General features: G+C 37.5%; 1 protein-coding gene across 7 annotated transcripts in view; it reads left to right on the forward strand.

The window, feature by feature from the left end:
- Positions 1 to 14,239, forward strand: part of GABPB1 (GA binding protein transcription factor subunit beta 1) — a 64,367-nt gene that overhangs the window by 2,903 nt on the left and 47,225 nt on the right. The window contains exon 1 of one of the 7 annotated variants that reach the window (XM_041730099.1): positions 12,204 to 13,529. The exons of the other annotated variants lie outside the window; for them this stretch is intronic. The gene's annotated coding sequence lies outside the window, so the exon portion shown is untranslated. Of the gene's footprint in view, positions 1 to 12,203; positions 13,530 to 14,239 lie in introns of those variants that run through there. 7 annotated transcript variants of the gene reach the window in all.

Genomic DNA, 14,239 nt, shown 5'->3' on the forward strand with positions numbered 1-14,239 from the left:
CCTTCTTGAATACCTCATAAGTTAAGAATAGTAACAGGTAAAGCAAACAAGTCAGGAATTCAGAAGTCATTACATGAAGTTTTGAATCATGAATTTGTTTTGAGTGTGTATTTTTTTTTTTTTTAAGATTTTATTTATTCATGAGAGACACACAGAGGCAGAGACATAGGCAGAGGGAGAAGCAGGCTCCTTGCAGGGAGCTGGATGCGGGACTTAATCCCCACACCCCGAATCACACCCTGAGCTGAAGGCTCAACCGCAGAGCCACCCAGGCGTCCTTTCCTTTTCTTTCTGTCTGGGTCCTGACCTAACTTGACTGTCTTGTTTCTACTACTTTTCTCATGAAATAAGTGCTCTTTAAGAATTTCTACAATCTGTTCTGTTTTTCTTTTCCACTTCATAGTTTTTCAATCCAGTCATCATGTTGCTTTTCCCTTTCTTAATCTGTTCAGAAGGTGGCATCTCCCTATGTTTCTGAATCGGCTACTACACTTCTACAAAAATTTAGAGTCCCTTCACCTCATAGCTTGTCCCTCTTTTACTCTACTCTTTACTTGCCCATGTCTATAACTTTCCTCAGTTTGCCTTTGCCTGACAACAGTTGTCCAAAATGCCACCAGCAAGCTTCTTTTTTTTAAAGTCAACTTTTATTTTTTAAAGATTTATTTATTAGCGAGCACATACAAGCAGGGCGAGGGGCAGAGGGAGAAGCAGGCTCCCCACTGAGCAGGGAGCCCCATGCGGGACTCCATCCCCAGACTGGGATCATGCCCTGAGCTGAAGGCAGATGCTCAACTGCTGAGCCACCCAGGCTTCCCTGAGGGTGTATTTTTGAGGGGGCAATATTCCTTTTCAAGTAGCCTGAGTGTGGGTGAATTCACTGATGGGTCCATCTCCTCTCTTGTCTCATAAACATTAAAAAACAAAGGGAAACAAAACCTTAAAGTTCAGAATAACTTAGTTTTCTAATGAGTATCATTTCTTTGGCCCCAGAGCTAAGTAGTAATCATAGGTTTCTATAGCATTAATGTGTTTATCTAGGTATTCTCCTTCTTTGAAGGTGTTTGTTCCATCAGGCTCTCTAGAAGGTCTGCCAACTAGTATTAAGGACTGTATTTCCCCACTGTCTTGACAACAGTGCTTTGCATAGAGGAGATGTGTTGATGCAGTTCAGTTGTTGGTGGACCAGTGTACTTTCATTTAGGCTAAGTCTGTCCATGCGATGTTTAGAGGCTGAAGCTTGAAATGATTTTTCCACTGAAGGTAAATCATATGCACAGCAGTGATGTATTTAGAAATAGGTATTTAAAACTCTTTGTCCTGGTTCTCTTACCTTTTAATGGGAATAATTGGAAAGGCTGGCAGGTCACAAGACACTAATGCACTAATAGAGAATGTGGAAAAGACTCATCATTTTAAATGTACATTTAATGTGAATTAACACTCTGGTATAATTTTTTTAAAAAGTAAATGTCATCTTGAAGTTGGTAGAACAACATAGAACAGGTATTGGGGCACCTGGGTGGCTCAATTGGTTAAGCTAAGTCTGACTGTATTTTGGCGTAGGTCATAACCTGAGGATTGTGAGATCAAGCCACATGTCTGGCTCTGCCCTCAGTGTGGAGTCAGCTTGGGATTCTCCCTCTCTCTCTCTGGAAAGAGGGAGGAGGTATTAGCCACACTTTACTTTGTACTTGTTGTATTATACCTGGGATAATTACATTGTGTCAGCTTTTAGGTAGCATACTATCACTTTGTGAGTGGGCCCTTATATCATTTCTCAGACTTTATATCAGAATCACCTGCAGGGCAAAAACACAGAGGCCCATGCTTAAGTAGGATAGGGCCTGGGCTATTGTATTTTTCTGAAGTTCCCCAGGTGATAGGCACACGAGTTTAAAAAGCTCTGAACTATAGTACATTTCCAGAGGACCTTGATCATGGGGGGAAAGGACATGGGGAAAGGAGGAAAAAGTGAAAAACACAATGTTTGCCCAAAGAGGAGAAGGAAACTCATCTAAGAAATGATGATATCTTTAACTATTTAGAGGTCTATCACACAGATCAGGTTTGATCTGACTAGAAAGAACTAGGATCAATGAGTAGTAGTTAGAAGGAGGATTTCAACATACTTTCAAGAGAAATTTCCACAGAACAGTAAAATGTAATGGGGGTTAGGATTGAGTTGTAGGCTCTCTGCTTTCATTGATGATGTTCAAGTTAGGAATTCTAAGGTGGAGGAACTGATAGACTGAATCAGGAATTGGGCCAGGTGTCCTGAAGTTCCCTACATACTTTTAAGATTTTAGGATATATGTCTAGGTTTGCAGGTACAAAAGTAGAAGAGCAAAAGCCAGTTGAGTGAAACAAGCTGGTCAGCTTAACTGGATCATAGTTTTCACCTTCTTGGAAAATGAGAAATGAGTATTAAGTGAGAACTATTTAATGAGGGCTTTAAACCAAACTAATTTGGCAGGCTCAAAGCCTTAAAAATGTGCCTATGTCCTGACATGGAAATTCTCATTTAAGGGAATTGATCTTGCTGTAATAAGGATGTGTGCAAAGATTTAGCTTGAGCATCCTGATTGCAGCACTGTTGATAGTAAAAGCTGTGTATTAACATTTGACCCCACTCTCACATTAATCATGTGACAGAGATAATATTTTCCTTTTTTTTTTTTTTTTCAGAAGTGAAAACAGGCGTAGGGAAATGGGGTAGCTTGTCTAAGGTAGCAGAGTTAGTATGTGGTAGAGCCAGGAGTTGGCTCTACGCAGTTTGACTAGAGTCAATAAGTCTTGATCTCTATGCTATAAAGTTGTACACAATCTAAATGTTTCACAGTGATTGCTAGGATACATATTCACAGTGGGGCACTATTAAATGGTATAAGAATGGGAAGAGATGAAGAGATGTCTTGTATGTTAAATAAGAAAAAAAGGTAGATTTAAAAACAATCCCATTTTGGTTAAAAAACAAATATGCAGGGATCCCTGGGTGGCGCAGCGGTTTGTCACCTGCCTTTGGTCCAGGGCGCAATTCTGGGGACCCGGGATCGAATCCCACGTCGGGCTCCCGGTGCATGGAGCCTGCTTCTCCCTCTGCCTGTGTCTCTGCCTCTCTCTCTCTCTCTGTGTGACTCTCATAAATAAAACAGAAAACAAAAAACAAAACAAAACAAATATGCAGTTGACCCTTGAACAATAGGGCTTTGAACTGCATTGGTCCACTTATACACAGGGTTTTTTTTTTTTTTTTTTTTTTTTTTTTGTGATACAGTACAGTACTGCAAAGTTTTCTCTTATGATTTTCTTAACATTTTCTTTCCTGTAAGTTGCTTTACTGTAAGAATACGGTATATAATACATATCGGTAAAGCTCTTAGTTGGCAGAAAGCTGTTAACAGTTAAGTTTCTAGGGATAGAAGAGTTCTTTTTTTTTTTTTAATTTTTAATAGATTTTTTTTTTAAATTTATGATAGTCACACACACACACACAGAGAGAGAGAGAGAGAGAAAGAGAGAGGCAAAGACATAGGCAGAGGGAGAAGCAGGCTCCATGCACCAGGAGCCTGACGTGGGATTCGATCTGGGGTCTCCAGGATCGTGCCCTGGGCCAAAGGCAGGCGCTAAACCGCTGCGCCACACAGGGATCCCGGATAGAAGAGTTATACTCAGATTTTCAACTGTGTGTGGGGGGTGGAAGGTGGGGAGTGTCTGTACCTCTCAGCCCTGCATTGTTCAAGGGAAAAAAATTGTATTGATGTCTGGAAGGATATGTGCCAAATTTAAGTGGTTATTTCTGAGTGTAGTTTTATAAGTGATTATTTTCTTTTTGCACATCCAAATTTTCTGACTTCTACAGTGAATATGTTTTTGTATATTACTTGTAATTAAAAGCATATTAAAATGTTGTATCTCAATAGAAAAAGATATTAACATAAACAGGAGCTTTGATTTTATACTGTGCAGTTTATGCAGTTTGACTTAGGAATTGCACATAGGGCAGCCTGGGTGGCTCAGCCGTTTAGCACCTGCCTTCAGCCCTGGGTGTGATCCTGGAGACTCCAGATCGAGTCCTGTGTAGGGCTCCCTGCATAAATGAAAAAATAAAATCTTAAAAAAAAAAAAAAAAAAGGAATTGCACGTAAATTTAGAATTTGTAAGCATGTAAAGTCTTTAGTATTTTTTTTTAGTTTGATCCCTTACCATTCTAGAAGTAATATATTTATTGAACAGATGAAATAATCATGGACTCCTACCTTTCTGTCATATTCCGTTCTCTATTTTATATTTTCTTCCTCTTATGTGTAATATTTATATATATTCATCTCAGCTTAGTCACTCTGGCTTTGTGACATTAGGCAATTTACTTAATCGCTCTGCCTCAGTTCCCTTCTTCGTAAAATTGGAATAATTTCATACCTATGTTGTAGTGGTTGGGAGGATTAAATGAGTTACTGCATATAAAGTGACCAGAACAGTGTCTGACACACATTTAAAGTTCAGCAAATATTAGCAATTATATTTATAGGATCATAGTGCACTAAAACCTTTGGGGTCTAACAGGTTTTGGAATTAAGAATTTTTTGGATATAGGCAAGGTCATAATGTAACGTTTCAACAGAATCCAGTCCTCTTCAAAAACATTTCTATTTCTGCAGGAGAATGTATGAAGGTTTACACCAAGTAGGGTAAATAGAGACTATAAATAGCTTCTTGTCACTTTAGGTAAGGTTTTGCCACCAAAAGAGTTTTTGTATTTTGGAATTGCAGTTAAGGTATCTGTAGAACATTTACTACATTTTGAGTCCTATTTTATTTTATGTTTTAAGATTTTATTTACTTATTCATGCAAGACAGAGAGAGAGAGAGAGAGAGGCAGAGACATAGACATAGGCAGAGGGAGAAGCAGGACCCCCACAGAGAGCCCGATGCAGGACTTGATCCTGGAACCCCGGGATCATACTCTGAGCCAAAAACAGATGCCCACCGCTGAGCCACCCAGGCGTCCCAAGTCCTGTTTTATTTTAATGTTAGAATACATACCTTTTTGGGGCTCCTGAGTGGTGGCTCAGTCGGTTAAGTTTCTGCCTCTGACTCGGGTCATGATTTCCAGGTCCTGGGATAGTGCCTTGCATCCGACTCTGCTTGGCAGGGAGTCTGCTTCTCCCTCTCCCTCTATGCTCTCTCTTCCTCTCTTACTCTCTCAAATAAGTAAAATCTTTTTATTTTTTTATTTTTTTTATTTTTATTTTTCAAATAAGTAAAATCTTAAAAAAATACCTTTTCATGTTATATATATATATATCATATAGCAATAATTTAAAAATTAAAAAATTAAGGAAAAATGCTTACCTTTATTTACTTTGATTATGAAATATGTTAAACCTCCATCAGTATTGTTGATTCTATTACATAGTGCAGAATCTTTTCTAGAAGAGGCTTGAGAGTTTCTCTTACTCAATTAGCTTTGCTCTCATTACACTTGAGGGATAAGACATTTTTTTTTTCTATTTTGTTTAGGTTTTTTAATTCCAGTTAGCTTACATACAGTGTTACATTAGTTTCAGGTGTACAATATAGTAATTGAATAGTTCCATATATCACCCTGTGTTCATAAAAACAAATACACTCCTTAATCCCCACACTGATTTAACCCATCCCCTATTCGCCTCCTCTCTGGTAACAATCAGATTGTTCTTTATAATTAGGAGTTGTTTCTTGATTTGTCTTTTTTTTTGTTTGCTTGTTTTGTTTCTTAAATTCCACATATGAGTGAAATTATATGGTATTTGTCTTTCTCTGACTTATTTCGCTTAGTATTATACTCTCTAGCTCCATCCATGTCAAATAGCAAGATTTCATTCTTTTTTTTTAAGATTTCTTTATTTATTCATTCATTCATTTATCATAGACATAGAGAGAGAGAGAGGCAGAGACACAGGCGGAGGGAGAAGCAGGCTCCGTGCCAGGAGCCCGACGTGGGACTCGATCCTGGGACTCCAGGATCGCGCGCTGGGCCAAAGGCAGGCGCCAAACCGCTGAGCCACCCAGGGATCCCCTCATTCTTTTTTTTATGGCTGAATAATATTCCATCTCTGTCTGTCTGTCTGTCTGTCTGTCTGTCTCTCACACACACACACACACACCCATCTTTTTTATCCATCAATCGATGGATACTTGGGCTGCTCCTATAATTTGGCTATTGTAAATAGCAATAAGCAGAGGGTTGTATGTATTGTTTTGAGTTTGTTTTTGTATTCTTTGTATTCTTTGAGTACACAGTAGTATGATTGCTGTTTGGTAACTTGGCCTACGATAGCAGCAGTTCTTTAAAGCAGATGAGTGGAAGCCACTATGGTACCTCTCTTTAACATGCTCTCCCATTCTGTAGATGTGGGAACCGAGGTGAATATTTATCCTAAGTCATAATATTAATTATAGAACTGAACATTGAAATTAGGTTACTTCCTCTGATGATAAATTTATTGGCTGTGCAGCCCTTCTGATTCCTATATTCCATTGTGCCTATAGCACTTACCATGTATCCAAACAGAGGAAAAGCATTTAAACAGTGTCTTAGTCCGAGCTGCTGTAATAAAAAACCAGAGGTTTGGTAGCTTATAAACAACAGAAATTTATTTCTTGCAGTTCTAGAGGCTGGGAGGTTCCATATCTAAGGTGCAAGCATGGTTGGGGTCTGGTGAGGACGCTCTTCCAGTTACAGACTTCTCTGTTGTATCCTCACATGGAAGAGGGGCGAGGGAGCTGTCTTGGGTTTCTTTTTTTTGGGGGGGGGTTCTTTTTATAAGGGCATAAGTCTTACGATCCTTTCTCATGACCTAATCGCCTCCCAAACATCTCTTTGGGAGATGCCCAAAAGATGGGCAGATACCATCACTTTGGGCATTAGGAGTTCAACATACAAATTTAGGGGACAGGGGAAAGACACACAAGCATTCAGATCATAGCAAACAATATAGTGTTAAAGTGAATGATCTGATAAATTTCTCTTACATCCTAACTGGCTTATATGAACTCTTAAATCTTTGCCCATGTGATTACCTGTACCTTCAGCCATTATTCCCTTCATACACTCTTAATTTCTTCTCCCTTCCTTTATTGCTTTATGCATTAGATGTGGCCTGAACTTGACACCAATCACTTCTATCATATTTACCTGTTGTCAAATCTTTCCACTATTTATCTCCTCTGTTTCTTTTTTTTTTTCCCACAGATTACAGCATATTTATTGAGGAAGGTGGGTAATTATGAAGATTTCTTGGCCACTATAAATTAATGCTGAACAATTCCCAGTGGGCCCTTGGTACTGTTGGCAGTTATTTTGTTAATCTCACATTTTTGTTTTCTCATAGATCTTCTTCCTCTCTCTCAGAAGATGCCATTGATTTTTACGCAATTGAAAAAGAAAATAGAGTATAAGCTTGCACATTTTTTTCATTGTTATCATAACAAATCTATTCTTGTCTCTTATTTTGTGAGCTGAATGGAAGGAAGAGGATTCTTTTGCTTTTTTAGTAATCTTACTACCACACTTACTTTTCCTTTCTCATCACTTTGATCGTTATTTGCAATGGTTGGGTAATAATCTAAAAGTTATTGAAATTGCTCAGTTTTTCTAAGTTTTATCTAAGTTTATCATATTTAAATCTTAAAGTTTTTGTAATACATGTTTCTCTTTTATTATTTCTATCCATTAATCAGCACAGTTCTTTTAGATGATTATTTACTGGGTCTCAGTTTGTCCTGAGGCTCTGCATTGCCTATTATCTCGCTTTTTAGCTTTGGAACTCCTCTTCCAATCCACCCCCCATATGGCTGCCAGAATAATTTTCCTAAAACTTTTTTGAACCCATTGCTATTAAACCTGAACAGCCAGAGGAGAGAACATGTGCTATTGACTTTTTGCTCTCCCTTGTGCCAAGCAAAGTGAATTGAACTTGTGCTGAATAAATGTTTGAATGGATCAAAGTTTGCTCAAAACATTGAATGACTTCCAGTTGTCTGTAGAATAAAGTCCAAACTCTGCTTTCTCACTTTGAAACCTTTTCATATTCTGCTTCATCAACCTTACTTCAGCCTTGTTTCCTCTGTAATATACCATGCTCAACTCCTTGTTTTTCCTTTTTCTTTTCCTTGATAGGCCTATCAAAGCCTATTCAGAATTGTTTGCTTTGTGCTGGTACTGTCCTAATCTCTGATGTTATAGTAATGAAAATAGAAGATAGTCTCTGTTTTCTTGGGGCTGACATTTGCAATGAGGGAGGGGAGGAAAAGCACAGTAATGAATATCAGGTGTTAATGAGTGGCATGAAAAGGAATAAAACTGGATAACACGGGTTAGAATGGTGGGAGGTGGTTGCTATTTTAGGTGGCCAGGGAAAAATCTCTTTGGGTGTCCTGGAATGAGGGAGTAAATGACACAGTTATGTAAGTGAAGAGCTTTCTGGGTGGAAGAAACAACATGTTTAAGACCCTGAGGTGGAAACATGTTTGGCTTACTTGAATAATTCCTAAGGCTTGTGTGCCTCAAGCAGAATGAGTAAGGGGGAGTGATAAGTGAGATTAGAGAGGTGGTGGGAAGCTAGACTAGGCTCCAAATGTCTTTCATTGAAGAAGCCTTCCTTCACTATATTATATTGTTTGTTGATTTAAAGCTTCTCGAACCCATATAGCAACAATGGAATTAGCTTTCAAGTTATCTTCTTTATTGTGATCCATGGTAAGAAATGTGTTTTGCATCAGTAACACATTGTTTGTGTGTGCATATGTACAACTGGAATAAAGGTTTCATGAGACCTTTACCTTTACCACATTTGATATATGCTGACATTATTTTAAATATTGGCTTTAGCCCACTAAAAGATTTCATAGTTAAAAACTTAATACTTAAAAAAAGAACTACAGACTGCTTTTTATTATAATCCACATATTCTTCCAGGCTGTGAAGTATCTTCAGTTAAAAATCATGATTTCAATTGTTTTGTTTATAGGTTTTTAGTGTTTACTGCTGAATAGAGACGACTTGTTTAATTTGGCAAATAGCTATTGAGTAGGATACTAGAAACTGCTGAATACTAAACATGTAAGAATAAGATAAACTTGGCCTGACTTCCTGAGGCTTTTAGGAGAGGAGAGCTTGTGAGCAAATACTTGTAACAGAGTGGAATCCATATATTAATGAAAGTAGGTTCGGGGCACAATGAGGAAGTAAAGAAATGATTAATTCTTTTTGCTGAAAAGATCAATGGGAGTTTGTTAGAGGAGGTAATGTCTGAACTGAGTTTTTGAGGAAGAATGTGAATACGTGGTGAGGTAATTTGGGGTAAGGAGAAGACTTCTCAGGCAGAATAACACATAAAGGAATGGTATCACAAAATGGAATAGTATGTAGGGGTAATTATAGGTAACTGTGTAGTGTTGGAGTATAAATACGAGCGGGAAGTCGTGAGTTGATGAGGCTTGAGTGAGGCATGGGCCAGATCCAAAAAGGTCTGAAATGCATTGTAGGAAGTTGCTGCATGGGAAGTAGAGATATCATCTCTCAATAAGTCCATTACAGCCAGTTTTTCCTCAAGTGATGAAATACATTGCTGTTTCCTCAGCTGTGCCCTAGAGGAAGTTGGGTTACATTTATGGGCTATGTTGTACCAAAAAACATTTCTTTATGCATTAAGCTTTTAATTAAGCTTTAACATTGCAATGTTAAGTTCACTCTATAAGAAGCATTTGAGAATTGAGACATATTGAAGAAATAGGAGATTCACATTTCAGGGTAATTCTGGGCTTTATGTTTATGAAATAGAATGGTAGGTGGCCAACTATGTAAATTTTTTTTCACTTCAAGTTAAGCATACGTGTGGTTAAATTCTGTATTCTGGTACTCGCTTCAGTAGCACATATACTAAATTCTGTTTCTGTAGGTGATTGGAATACATGATTGATTGTTTTAGGAAGATATTTTGATAAATTTGACCAAACTGTAGTATAAGACTTTATGACAATGTTCAAATGCTCAACCGCTGAGCCACCTAGGCATCCCTGTACTTACTTTTGTCTCAGAAATCCTACTTCAGGGAATTTATCCTACAGTTATATGAAATAAAATGATACATTTATACAGTTATTAGCTGCAGTGTTGTATATAATAGGAATAATGTCCATCCATAATAAACTAAGACCTATCCACACAATAGCATGCTAAGCACCTATACAGAAAATGAGGAAGCTGTCTCTGAACTAATAGGAAAGATCTCTAGGATGTGTTAAGAAAAGCAAGTGGAGAACAGTTTATGTAGTAATGCTATCTTTTGGTAATAATAGAAATAGTAGAAGGATACTCATGAAACTAGTAAAGGTAATTACTTGTCTGGGGGGAGTGGGATAGTGTAAATGCTTCCATTGAGACTTTTCAATGTATACATTTCTGGGTTTTGATTTTTGAGCTATATAAAACTGTTGCCTGTTGAGAAAAAAGAAATTAAGAGAAAAAGAGATGCAAAGTAGGATTTATAGTATTTGATGGCCAACTGTATGTAAAGACATGAGGGAGAGGAGGAAGTTACGGATAGCTCTCAGATTTCTAATTTGGGAGGTAAAAAGGCTGGTAACAACATGAGGGAGTAGAGGAGGAAGATTAAATTTTGGCAGGTGCCTGGGATGGTTTGGGCATGCTAATTGATGGATTCTTAGTTCTCCTTTTTAGTTTAGTGTTTGTGTATATATACACGTGTGTAATTTGTGCACTTTAGATGTATAACTTGAGCTTATTTACTCATTTATTTATAAAGATTATATTTATTTGAGAGAGAGAGAGGGCACTAGTGAGATATAGGGGCAGAGGGAGAAGGAGAAGCAGACTCCCTGCTGAGCAGGGAGCCGTACATGGGGCTCAATCCTAGGATCCTGGCACCCTGGAACTTGAGCTAATTTTAAACATGAATATTAAATAGTCTCCAGTAGGGGCACCTGGGTGGCTCAGTCGGTTAAGCATCTGCCTTTGGCTCAGGTTATGATCCCAGGGTCCTGAGATTGAGCCTCACGTTGAGCTCCCTGCTGAGTGGGGAGTCTTTTTCTCCCTCTCCCTCTATCCCCACCATGTTGTTGTATGTGCTCTCTTTCTCAAATAAATAAATAAATGATAGTCATCAATAAATTTTTTTATCCTTAGATTATAGCCATTTATATTCTAGGTTTTATGGAGAACAGCTTTGTAATGATGTCATAATTTTACAGTTAAATAGGGACATTGCTATACACAGATAGAATGTAGATAAAGAAATAGAGAATGTATATCTGATAAATACATAGCTTATGTGGTAATCAGAAACTACATTTATTAGCATGGGTCTGATTTAATTATATATTTTGGTACCTGAAATTCAAAGAAATAAAAATAGCTTTGTATAAAGTTGTGATTTTTAGGGTTAGCTGAGCTTATACTCTAATATTTAAAACAAAACTAGCTTAGAGGAAGGAGTTCATAGTAGAGCATGAAAATTATTTTTTATATAGCACATTTGGGAATAACTATATATTATACAAGACAAGGAAGTTTAACCTAATGGAGAAAAGAAGAACAACATTCTAAGTTCTTACTACATAGTTTGGGATTTAAAATTTATTTGAATGAGTTATAGTTCAGAATCTGATTTTGAGGGCTAATTTATCCATACAACTTTTACCTGGTTTCTGTTTGGTTAGAGTAAAAAAAAAAAAAATAAAACAAATACATGCCAGGACCTGCAGATGAATTTAATAAATCTTTTCTAGGTTTATATTAATAAGGATTTGGGTGTGGAATAGCAATAAAATAGAGCTGTTAAGTAATTCTTGCTTGAGATTTAAAATTTTAACCATTTTATATCTGAAAAGACATTTTGCTAGCGATAGCTTTCTTTTAAAAATGCTTTAAATACGATCCCTGGGTGGCGCAGCGGTTTGGCGCCTGCCTTTGGCCCAGGGCGCGATCCTGGAGACCTGAGATCGAGTCCCACGTCCGGCTCCCGGTGCATGGAGCCTGCTTCTCCCTCTGCCTGTGTCTCTGCCTCTCTCTCTCTCTCTCTCTCTCTCTCTGTGACTATCATAAATAAATAAAATAAATAAATAAATAAATAAATAAATAAATAAATAAATAAATAAATAAAATAAAATGCTTTAAATATTACAAATATTTATAATAGTTGGAGGTGGTCTTGCTTTAGTGAGGGTGAAACTGTTTTGTTACCCCTAACCTATGCTTATCCCTTTACCCACAGTCTCAGTACTGCAGTTCTCTGGTGTTGTGGGAAATGCAATTTGAGAAATGCTGGTTTGGGGTGGGCTATAGTTTGGGCTTAGATAGATTCTTACATCTTGTGTATCTTTTGTGTGTACAGTTGAGTGAAAGGATGGTAGTATATTAGCCCAGTGTATAGAAATTAACTGTAATTCAAGAAGCGTTAGGGGTTCTCAGGGATATTTTACCCCTAGGGGCCATTCAGCAATATCTAGAGACTTTTTTGTGGTGTCATAAAATGGGGGACTGGATGGTGCCACTGGCATCTAATGGGTAGAGACCAGGAATGCTGCCAAATATCCTACAATACCTAGAAAAATCTCCTATAACAAAGACTATCAGACCTGATATTGTCCATAGTACTGAGGTAGAGGAATCTTCGATTAGTTGAATACCAGCTATGTGTGCAACAATAAAGTACTCATGGGTATAAATGGCACTAAAAAACAAACAACAACACTTTGTACTACAAGAAAATTATAACCTAGCTAAGGCATCTCAAACTTAATAAGTCTGTGGCCAAACTCTTAATACCTGACCCACCCTGTCCCACTTTGCCATCTTTATTTCAGTAAATAATCCCACTTCTCACCAAGTTATTCAGATCCAAAACCTAGATGTCATCTTTGGCTCCTGTTTTTCTTGTATACTGATATCTAATACATAGGTAAGTTCTGTTAACTCAATTTCAAAATATATATTATATCTGGCTAATGGTGGGCTAGATTATTAGACCAGTCCTCTTTTTGAAAAGAATTGCAAAATGCTGGATAAGATCTATGAACACGACCTTAAGAGTTTTGAAGAACTGGGAAGTTAGGGGAATCTGGTAAGCCAAATTCTGGAAGAAACCCTAAATAAACCAAGAGAGGTAAGCAGAATATCTGGGGAACTGAAGCCACTGTTGGCCTGAATATGTTTGCAGATTTCAAGAAAGTTAGGTGTCTTTTCATCATACTTGTGGAGATAGAAATCGAGATTCAAAGCCTACCCAACATGTGAGCATGTAAAGTTTTACAAGAGATCCTTTCTAATTAGGCTTAGACTCCCTGTGTCTACCCCTGAGGGAGAAGGATGGTTAAATCAGAACTAATCCCTGTTCCCCTTTCATGGCTTACTTTCCAGCCAAATATCAAGGGACTTCAAGGCAAGTTTTCTTGGCACTGAGCAGAACAGGAGAAAAAAAAGAGAAAAGGAAGTCTCTATAAAGTTGTGGCTATAGCCTAGCAAGGTAAGGGAAATTTAAGCCCTTATATGGAATGTCCCTTAGGTGCCTGGCAGAAGCAAATGCAAATGTTCCCTGGGAGAACACTTCTTCATTTTAGATGTCTCTACAAATAATTTTTCAAGGACACTGACCAGCACATAGTCAAAGATAAGCTGGCATACAAAGAGACAAGGAAACATGAACAGAAACAATAGCAGAAATAGACGTTCATAAGCATCATATATTAGAATTAGAAGATGTGTGATAAAACAACCATGCTTACCTTATTTACAGAAATAAATGGCAAACTTGAAAACAGTAAACATGAAACTATTAAAAAAAAAAAAAAAAAGGTGGGATCATAGATTTGAAAACACCAAACCCAGTTGCTGGAAATAGGAAATATGGTAACTGAATTGAAAACTTAATGATGCAATTTACAGCAGACTGGACACGTCAGAAAAATTATGGAACTGGAATATAGATCAGAATTATCCAGGATGTAACTTAGAGGCAAAAAGGTGGAAAATATAAAAGACAGTGTAAGAGATACAGAGGATAGAGTAAGAATGTCTTGATTGGAATTCCAAAAGAGGAGTGAGAAATGGGGCATTTAAAGACCTCGTGGCTGATATTTTCTAGAACCAGTAAAAGATATCAAACTGGGACACAGGAATCCTGGTAAATCCTAATTAGGATAAAAATAAATCCAGAGGTCTTAGTGCATGGTATAT

This window comes from Vulpes lagopus, chromosome 2 (assembly GCF_018345385.1).
Source record: "Vulpes lagopus strain Blue_001 chromosome 2, ASM1834538v1, whole genome shotgun sequence".
NCBI classification, from domain to species: domain Eukaryota; kingdom Metazoa; phylum Chordata; class Mammalia; order Carnivora; family Canidae; genus Vulpes; species Vulpes lagopus.